The sequence below is a fragment of the Pinus tabuliformis genome, chromosome X, assembly GCF_031772625.1.
Source record: "Pinus tabuliformis cultivar Carrire ecotype Pingquan chromosome X, CPIR1, whole genome shotgun sequence".
NCBI lineage: Eukaryota > Viridiplantae > Streptophyta > Pinopsida > Pinales > Pinaceae > Pinus > Pinus tabuliformis.
Window position 1 is genome coordinate 449534873 of NC_142308.1, and position 10423 is coordinate 449545295.

General features: G+C 33.7%; 1 pseudogene across 1 annotated transcript; it reads left to right on the top strand.

Moving 5' to 3' along the window:
- The first annotated feature begins 211 nt into the window (after window positions 1–211).
- LOC149140521 (glutathione S-transferase F9-like) lies at window positions 212–1278 on the top strand (annotated as a pseudogene). Its single transcript, XR_016265272.1, has 3 exons — window positions 212–460; window positions 557–605; window positions 718–1278. The product of XR_016265272.1 is annotated as a glutathione S-transferase F9-like (transcript).
- Window positions 1279–10423: the final 9145 nt, after the last annotated feature.

Here is a 10423-nt window from a genome sequence, read left to right on the forward strand (position 1 = left end):
GTAGCATATAATATGACCATTTCCATGACTTTTTTATTATTATCTGTATTAATAATCGTTGCGTGCTTGCCATGCATATTTTTAAATATGGTTGAAGTTCAGATATAACCTTTTGACTTCAGATTGTAATAGATTTGAGGGCCATTCCCACCACTATAGTATATATTTTCAAATGCCACTTGCTTGTTGTCATCCAATTGAACACGTCTCGTCTCCAACATTATTTAAAGGATCGGTTTTCTTCTGTGAATCACCCATGAAGCCATTTTGTATAGCTTAGCAGCTGGTTCAGAGAGCTTCATAGTATTTCATGGCGATGATCAAGGTACACGGCCATCACTTATCCACAGCCACCAGATTGGTTCTTTGCTGTTTGGAGGAGAAGCAGATTGATTACGAACTCGCTTTCGTAGACCTCTCTGCTGGTGATCACAAGCAACCCCAATATCTGGCTCTCAATGTAAGAAAAACCTCTTCACTCCCATCTATTCCTAGTGATTTTAAACAACATTGCAACTGTTCTGCTCATAATAAACATTTTCTCCTTCTGCTGCAGCCATTTGGAGTTGTACCCACTATCCAAGATGGGGATCTCACTTTATTCGGTAAATGCCTACCCACCCACATAATCTAATCATAGCTTTCTTTTATTTTTATATTTCGTTTCCCAGAGGGAGATCTGATAGACAGATGAATTTGGTCGGCCATGAATAACAGAATCGAGAGCCATCATCCAATATTTGGCCACAAAGTACAGGGGTCAGGGCACTGACCTGCTTGGAAACAATGTGTCGGAACAAGCCCTGGTTGATCAATGATGTGAGGTTGAAGGACAGTCTTTCAATCCCCCTGCTTCGACCATATTGTTTCAAACCTTCGTCGTCCCAATCAAGGGAGGCAGTACAGACGAAGCAGTAGTGGAAATGAATGTGGAAAAGGTGGTAAAAGTGTTGGATATTTACGAGGAGAGGCTGTGAAAGAGCAAATACTTGGCGGGTGTTTTCTTCAGCTTGGCCGACCTCCAACATCTGCCGTGTACGGAGTACCTCATCAACGGTTGCGGGAAGGGTGATGTGATATCGTCGAGAAAACATGTGAAGGCGTGGTGGGAAGACATCTCTTCTCGGCCTGCGTGGAAGAAAGTCACTGAAAAACGACGGCATAACGAGGAGAGTCGACTGTAGATTCCCGTTTCGGGCAGGCAGACAACTATAGAGAGCGTGGGCTAAATACATAAACATATATATATGGTCATATTTGGGAAAGAGAATCCTATATTATTATTTTCATATTTTTATTTCTACGTAAATGAAAATCATGTATTGGATAGCTTTTTGTTGAACCAAAGTCAGATAAATTTAAAAAATAATAAGAATTGGTTTTTATATTTTATTGTTTTTCAATGTGGTAAAAGTTTAAAATTTCAAAATGTTAAATTTATTTATATGTTTAAAAATATATTTTAAATAACAAAAAAAATCATATTTTTTTTAGAATTATTTTATTGATTTGGATAAAAAAATATATTTAATTTATAAATTAAACTAAAATTATTTTACTGATTTTAATAAAAAATATATTTAATTTATAAATTACACTAAATCTATATATATAATAATAATAAATAAATAAATAAATTATTTATTATAATTATATTAAATTATACCTATCTTCCTAATACAGTTCATGTAACAATATCTCATCCTTGACATAAGACAATATTTTCATCGGTGATTTTTGTTTTATATTATAGTCATGTTATATAATTAATGTAGAAATATTGTGTTTTTTTATTGGAAGTTAAAAATAACCTGTATTTAGTGTTTACTTTTAGAATAATTGTTTTTTTTATTATATTTTTTTCCATTTTAGTTATACATATGATTTTGATATATATATTTTTTATTATATTATAATTATATTAATAAATTAATGTAGAAATATTGTGTTTTTTTGGAAGTTAAAAATAAACTATTATGCAGTATGTAGGGTAGGGCTTAATTTTAGAATAATTGTTTGTTTTATTATAATTTTTTCCTTTTTTATAAATATATAATATTGTTATATTTATTTTTAGTGTTATCATTAAGGAGATAAAGAAGAATGTTATTATTTAGTGTATAGATTTATAAAAGATGTGGGTTTAGTCATAATTGATATGAATGGGTGTTTAAATAATAATAATAATTAAGTTAGTTTATTTTATATTTTAATCTGAAAGTGATACATAATTATATGTTTTTTAAATACAAATAAAATATTTTTTATATTGAAAAACAATATCTAGTATAATAAAAAAGAAATATTTATAAATATATAATTAATTTTATGTAAAGTAATTATGAGTAAAAAAATATGAGTAAAATGTTTAAACTTTATATTTTTCAAAAATATTTTAATATGTGATATTAACTTCATATGTATTAATATATAGAAAAAAAATGTTAAAAGAAAATATTTTGATGTTATCTAATATAAAATATATAATGTAAATTATGAGTAAAATATTTTAATATGAATTAATATTAATATATGTTTGAAAACATATTAAAAAAAAAAAAAAAAAAAACCAGTTTAATGGTCAATAAAAATGACTCAATACAAATGTCATGTAATCTCTTATAACATTTAAAAACACAATTTAAACAATAAAAAATTAAACATTAATTTTTTACTTTAAAATAAATTCACTCTTCAAAAAAAATTGATCTCCAACTCATATCCATACTTAAAATAAATCTATACTAATACTCATTCAAATTAAAACAATAATTTCACATCAACTAAAAAAGTTAAGTTTTCCTTCATGATTAAAGAATAGGGAAATAAACACTAAGGCTCATATTTAGAATTTTCATGAAACTACACGACGGTAGCAGGAGTCCTTACGACTCGCAATAATCCTGGCCATCAAATGCCTCGGATAATGAGAGGTGGAACGCGCGCAAGTAACTGACAACCAAGTGATTTTAATTGATTCGTAAAAATGAAACATAAGATCGATGGTGTAATTTTGAGTAAGGGATTGTTTTACTATAAGTTTGTTTAATTTTAATTATGATATTTTTATAAATATTTAAAAAATTATAATAATGTATTTTGATATAATTTTATAAAAATTTTAAAAATATATTTTCTCCCAAAATCGATTAAAAAATGTTATTAGGTTTTTTAAGTGAGTTAAAGAAACAGTGTTATTAGGTTTCCTTTCCGGGAAAAAAGTGAAATAAAGAAACAAAGAGGGATGTTATTATTTAGTGCATGGATTCATAAAAGATGTGTGTTCAACATTTAGTTGATATGAATGGGTGTATAATAATAATAATTTTAGGGATAATTTAAATAAGGATAATAGTTGTATATCTTCGAGGAAGGTTTTTTTTCATGTTTAAGGGAGGGGAAATAAAGGTTAATATTTGTATTTGGAATTTCAAGTAAAATTGTTAATGGAAAGAAAAAAAATGAATGTTTGAAGGATGTAGGTTAAATATAAAAAGGAAAGGCATAATAAAAAGGAAATATGCATTGGCATATATGAGGGTATACTAAATAATGGTTATTAAGTAAAGTTTTCAAATAAGAGAATGGGCAAAGTAATTCCTAATTGCTTGAGTTAATGGTTTTTAAATGCTTTTACGTTTAAAAAGCCAAGTCTTTTGTTTAGGCACAAGCATCTATAACCTCCTTACTCTTGAGAGCCATTTGTTGGTTTAGAATCTTTTTTTTTTCAAAATTTTGAACAACTAGGACCAGTCTGGTTTTTTATAGTCGCAAGGCTTTAAAACAAAACCCAAATATTATATGCCATGCCTTATTTCAAAGACAGAGGAAGGGAAAATTGTTTTGACATTTCTCTTCTCTTCTCTTAACGATTCCCAACCAATAATAGAAGATTTTTTAGTGTTTATTTGCATTCATGTGGCCTAACATAACAAATCCAATTTCCTTTAAAGCACAAAGGTGTTAGTACAAAAACAACATTCACAAAGAGGAGGTGTGTTAAGCAATGGGGGGTAATGTTGATCCCCTTAAACATGCCCCTTTCAAATGCTTCTAAAATGAACCTCCTTAAGCCTTCTGCCACCAATAAAAAAAGGAGATGGGAGAGTGAACAACCCTGTCACAATCCTCTCTCACCATGGAAGAAAGGGGGAGGTTACCCCATTGACAAGGACATTGAAAGAGGATGTGCTAATATAGTTTATGACCTAAGAGACAAAAGAATGTAAAAACCCTCGATGGATTAACGAAAGTCTGAGGTATAACTAACTCACCCTATCGAAGGATTTTGAGAAGTCAACTTTGAAGAGTAAGGCCTTTTTCTGCTTTGTACGAATGGAATGGAGACCTTCCTAGGTAAATCCAACAACATCATGGATTTTTTTATTTGATAGAAAACCAATCTTTTCAAGGGAAATGTTTGCAGAAAGGAATTAATTTTGGACATGAGGGTAATGATCTTGGACATGATTTTGTAGATGGAATTGCAGAGTGAAATGGGCATGAATAAATAAAAAGAGTTAGTAGATACAACTTTAGGGATGAGGGCAATAAAATTTGAGTTGAAAGGAGTGAGAATTTGTCTAGTGGTTCTTGAGTATTCAATGACTGAGAGGAGATCATTTCCAACGAAGTCTAAGCGGTTGAGGTAGAACTCAATCGGAAGTCCATCCAGACCAGGTATTTTTCCTTTTTGAAAATTATGTAGGACTCTTTCAAGTTCTTGTCTTATGACCTCAACCATCAGGGCATCATTTCCTTCTTGGTCAATGAAAATGGGGAACATGCTTTGCTACAATCAAGATTTGTTTAATGGTGGTTATGTTTTGTCAATATAATATAGCTTTGAACTATGAGTAGCCTCATGTAACAATGTCGAGGAAGGATGTAGCTAAGGAGCCCTTTGAGTTTTGAATACCCCATATTTTGTTAATATATTTTATATGATTAGTCACCCGATGAAAGAATTTTGTATTATCATTTCCCACTTGTAGCTAAAGAGCACGAATTTTCATCTTCCATTCCTTCTTCCTATCCAAAAGGATCTTCCTTCTATAGTTTTCAAGGTCTGCAATTATATCCTTCAGGTTCTTAGGCACATCCACGGAGGTTTGCAGATCAAAGAGTGATTAAAGATCCAATTTGATGTCAAAGAGGGCTTTAGAGTCTACCTCCCTCTTTTTGTTTTCCCATTTGATAATGATACCCTTAGATCTCTTGTGCTTACGTTGGAATTGTATAGTGGTGGATCCTAGGAGATCCGGGGAGAAGTGAGACCAATTTGATTTTAGCAAATCTAGAAGGGAGGGTTCTTCGAACCAAGAGAGGTTTAATTTGAAAGGAATGATAGGTTTAGCAGGAAAGGGATCTAATTCTAGAAAAATCGGGGGATGATCCAAGTCACCCCCCATTGAAGTCCATTGTTTGACCTTGAGGTTGGTTTTGAGAAAGGAATCTGAGATAACGAAATGGTCCAAATGCTTGGCAATTATAACTTAACCGGATTTGTTATTTGTCCAATTTGGAAGAATTTTGGGAGGAAGGACATCGCAAAGACTTAGGTTGTCTAGGAGGCCAATAAGGAAATCTAAGCAAGGATCTGGTCTAGTAGAGAGCCCCTAGAATCCAAAGTTCTCATCCTAAAATTTAAATCCCCTCCTATAAGAACCTTCCCAAAGTTGAAAATAGGAAGAGAAGAAAAGTAGGTCAAAAATTCCTTCCTCTCAACATAAGCAACATATAGATTAACACATAAAAATGGCATGCCCAAATTAGAAGCATGGGGATCCAAAACTAAACCTGATTTGATCAACCAAGTAGAGGAGATTTAGATATGATGGATATTCCAACCAAAGATAAGACCTCGTGATCTTCTAGCTACATCCATTGCCAAAAAATCCCAATCTAGAAGGAGATATAAATGATGCTTATGGCTTATCCCCTTCCTATATCATTTCTTGGAGAAGAATAATTTGAGGAGGGTGTAGGTCTATGAGTATTTTGATTGCTAGTCTTCTTGAGGGATTAGAAATACCCCTATAATTTAGTGAAAGGAGCTTCATTTGACAATAGAGAGAGGGCTTGATGCTCTAAGAGCCCTTTTAATTGAATATTGCTTTCCAAGTTCAATTTTGAGTGAGGCCTTGCTCTGTGCATTGGAGAGAAAAGATTTACTTCTTATTGAAAAATTTAGATTGGAGGGTTCCACCATAAACCCCAAACCCCTACTAGGATCTGAAGTTAATAGGTTGGAGGAAGTTGAGAGGAGGGGGAGTATAATGCCCCGAAGAGTGTACATTTTAAAGCAGTAGAGGAGGGGGGTAGGGCAGTGGAAGGCAAGGTAGGGGGGAGTGAAGGGAGAGGGAAGCTAGGACAAAGGAAGAGAGAAGGAATGTGGAGAAGGGAGCAAGGGAGAAGAGGGAAAGGTAAAGAGGGGAAGAGATGTCATCTATGGGTTTAAGCATATCAATAAAGGTTGTCCCAAAATTGATACAAGGAATTGAACTAGTATGACTAGAACCATCTAAATTACAATTAAAAACATGAAGAAAGTTTGGTCAAAATATCTTCACTTGAGGAGGGGTGGCCCTCCAAATGGTTTTTTGTTGCGTCTTTCACCAAGGGAGTCAATCCAAGAGGGGAATCTAAATGTGTTGTTTCTTCTAGAAGAGGAAAAGAGATATTAATCTAAGACTCTTCATATATGCATGCTTCCAGTTGAGTCATGCCTTGAGAAGCATCCTAGTTCAAGATACTAGGATATGCTTGGGGGATTTTGGAGAGGCCAAAAGAGGGGAAGGATTAGGTAAAGACGAGCACACTTGAAAATGATTACTTCATAGTCAATGTTTTGGTGGTGCATAATATTTCTCGCACTAGTAGAAATGGACTCCTGAAGCCCTAGGATTAGATTGAGGCCAACTAGAATGGGGGAAATAGCCATATAACCTATTTGTTGAAAGGAGAAATATACACCACAGTACTACCCTAATATGTTTCCAAGTTCCTTGGAAACGTGCTCTGACTAGAAGATGAGAGGCATTCCTAGAAGTCAAACCTAGATAGAAACAATGTTGAGTTTCTACATGCAAGTGTCAAAATGAATGAACCATTTTTTCATGAATAAGGCTTGAGAGTCTCATATCCATTTCCCATTCTAAATTTTTCAATTATTGTTCTTAGGAAGTGGTGCAACCCATCTATCCCTTTGCTAGAATCATACATTTGGGCATGTAGCCTAATAATCTCTTAAATTTTTCCCAATCCATTTTTATAGGACTAGCATGGACATGTGTTTGTTGGAAAAATTCCCTACCACTATTGATTTCTCTATTTTGTGTTTATCATTTAGTTGCTCTCCCTTGTTAGGCACCAAGCATGGCTCCTCTGGCTTTTGTTTAATGCAGTTGTGATTATGCTTTGTGGTTGGTCGGCATAGATGATCAGGAGATTTTCCAGACATTGAGGAAACCCTACACCACTAAACATTTTCGGTGTAAGGAAACGATTGATGGAACTAGAAGGCATGGGGGAGGCATGATAGCCAAAGGAATTTGGGTAAGGGAAACCAAATAGCCTTGGCAAGGGCCCTAAGCAGGGTTAGTCTAGTGAATAACGTCGCAAGGTGAAAATTTTGGGGGAGAGAGGAGGCAGATAAGTAGGGGAGAAAAAGACCCCATGGAGGAAAAAATATGAGGCACATTGAAACCCCCAACTAAAACCATACGAAGGAGTGGGTCAAGTGTCGTGGAGGGATCCTACAGAAGAATAGGTGATGGAAGTGCATATAGTTATGAGACTCATACCTTCATCCTTGAGGTATGGTCTAGTTCAACTGCATAAGATGGTGAGAGAAGCGAGGAGCCAGCGAGCTTTGCAAATATGGGTCTACCTTCCCATGGATATGAGGAGTAGTCGAACAAGTCTTCAAACATTGTGTCTTATGCTAAAGTGTATGATTCAAGCTAGTAGTTGACAATGATATCATGGTTGTATACCTTCCCATCCTGCAAACCCTACCCAGGATGAAAAACCAATAAGAACTGCCATAGTGATAGTACCAATTATCAAGGCCACATTTCAATTAAGTTGTAATTTTAACTTGAAAAATAAAATTGGTGATATTGAAAGCATCACTTTTCAATTTTAGGTTCAATTTTTCACAATGATATTAGTTTTCAATGTCGTGATTTCAAATAGGTAACCATTTTAACCACCTTCCAAAAAAGTAGTGTCATTTTTTGGAATAGGGATAAAAACAACCACTAAACATGACCTCTAGAAAAATGAGAAATTTAGATGGTTCTCGTCAACTTGATAACTTTGTTTGATATTTCCAAGTTATTAGCTTTGTGTAAAAAGATGGTTATTATGAGGGTAGATTGAAAGTTTGTACTTTTTAATTCTCTTATAATGAAAATTTGTTTATATGATTATCATCACGTATACATATTCATACAAAGATCTAATTTTTGTGTTTGCATATTAATTTAAGTTTACAAAATCTTTTTGGGAGTGATTTGATAAACCTCATAATCGAAGACATATAAAAGATTAATGTATATACCCCATTCCGAATTCCATGCAAGAAAAGGCATATGTTTTCATATCTAATTTTTACCAATGAAATTCAAAGAGAAAATGAACAATAATCATAGGAATTTTAGGCATCACTTATTTGAATATCTAAGCTAGCAATTGATTTGGGAAGGAGCCTTCTCCACCCAACCGTAGGCTCAGCTGCACCAATTCTCTATATAGTTGGCAACCCCCTAGATAAGATATGATACCACAAAGGGAAACATTATACAATAAAAAAATTGAGGTGGGGGAAGTCCCATTCTCCTTCAAATAAAAAAAGCATTAGAGAGTTCTTCTACCTACTAAGCCTAAGGTATCCGCAAATCTCATATGCCTCTTAGCTAGCCAACATAACAATACATAAATCTCTTCATTGCTCTATAATCCCTTGGTGATTTCCTAGCCCATTGCTTGTCATATTGACCCAACATCCATAAATTCATGAACTCTACTACTTAAATAAGTTCTAGATCTCTTTGGTGAGTAATGGTCATGCAAAAATCAATTTGAAAGAGCCCAAAACACACCAGCAATGTTCCAGTCCACAATTGACACTTTTATAGGTGTATTTGGGTACCTATAACTTATACATAAACACTAAGAATAGTCCAACAAACTTCCCACTCGAAAATGACATCCCTCTACTCATAATACCACTACTTTAGGCACCCATGTATCTTCGATCTCTCCCTTGGTATAGTTTGAATGAACTCATGGATGTCTAATTGATATATTTTTCCCCATTTCTCCATGCCATTCATGGGTCGACCCTTGAATTAAAATATGGGAACTTTCCCATGTTTCCTAATAATTATGAGAGTGCTCCTCAACCACTGCTCAACCCCCATAAATGTGCAAGTGGTTGCTTCAACTACCCATTGCTTCATTTAATGAATTATGGGTTGGTGGGAAAGCAAGGTATTAAAATTTCAAATTCAAAGTTTAGAATAGATCTTCAAGTGAGGTTTTCTGGCAATATAAAACATGGTAAGATTCCCATACCCCCTTACTAGCTCCCACTTGTGGTATCATAATCATTTTTGGTCCCCCCATTCCTAGTGAACGACTCAACATTTTAAATTATCAAAGAAATATTTACATTTGCATCATTTTTAAATTGTTCAACTTGGTCCATTTCCACAACAATATGTATACATCATTACAAGCAAAAAGGACATAATTAGTTATAGTGATTCTAATGTTAAAAATGGGGTTGTTACAGAGTCTTAGGTGACAATGTTAGTATATGATATTCTATGAAAGCATGAGAAACATGCGTAGGTTAAAAGAACATTTCTAGAAAATACAATATAAATTCAAGAGGAAATGTTAGAGTTGCTCATGGTAGATAAAGAGATCCTTAGCTAGACTGAAAAAGGAGGAAAAAATGCAAGAATAGATTGAATATATCAAAGAAATTTAGAAGGCTTGAGGAGAAGAAGATCATGACATCTGAATATTAACATATGAAACTATAGCTAGGGTGCAAGGAGAAATCTTGCAATGGGAAAGACTAGCCGCGAAGCCAAGGAACCAAGTGGTTGAATTAGAATGGTCCATTTACCTCAAATTTTAAGATAATATTAATCAAGTGATGACTAATCTTTACATACATAGTTTTGTTCCATATAGTGATTTTGGCAGATAGAAGAATTAATGTCAAATTTCCAACAAAATGTGTAGAAATATGAAGCTAACATCAAAGGTATATCTTTAGTGAAGTAAGGTCACATGTAGAAATATTGGGTCGCTAAAGTCAAGATGGTTGACAAGATGAAGCTCTTGATTCCTAAAATAGTAATGCACATATGTCATTTAAAGAAAAGAAAGGAAGCCTTTAGTT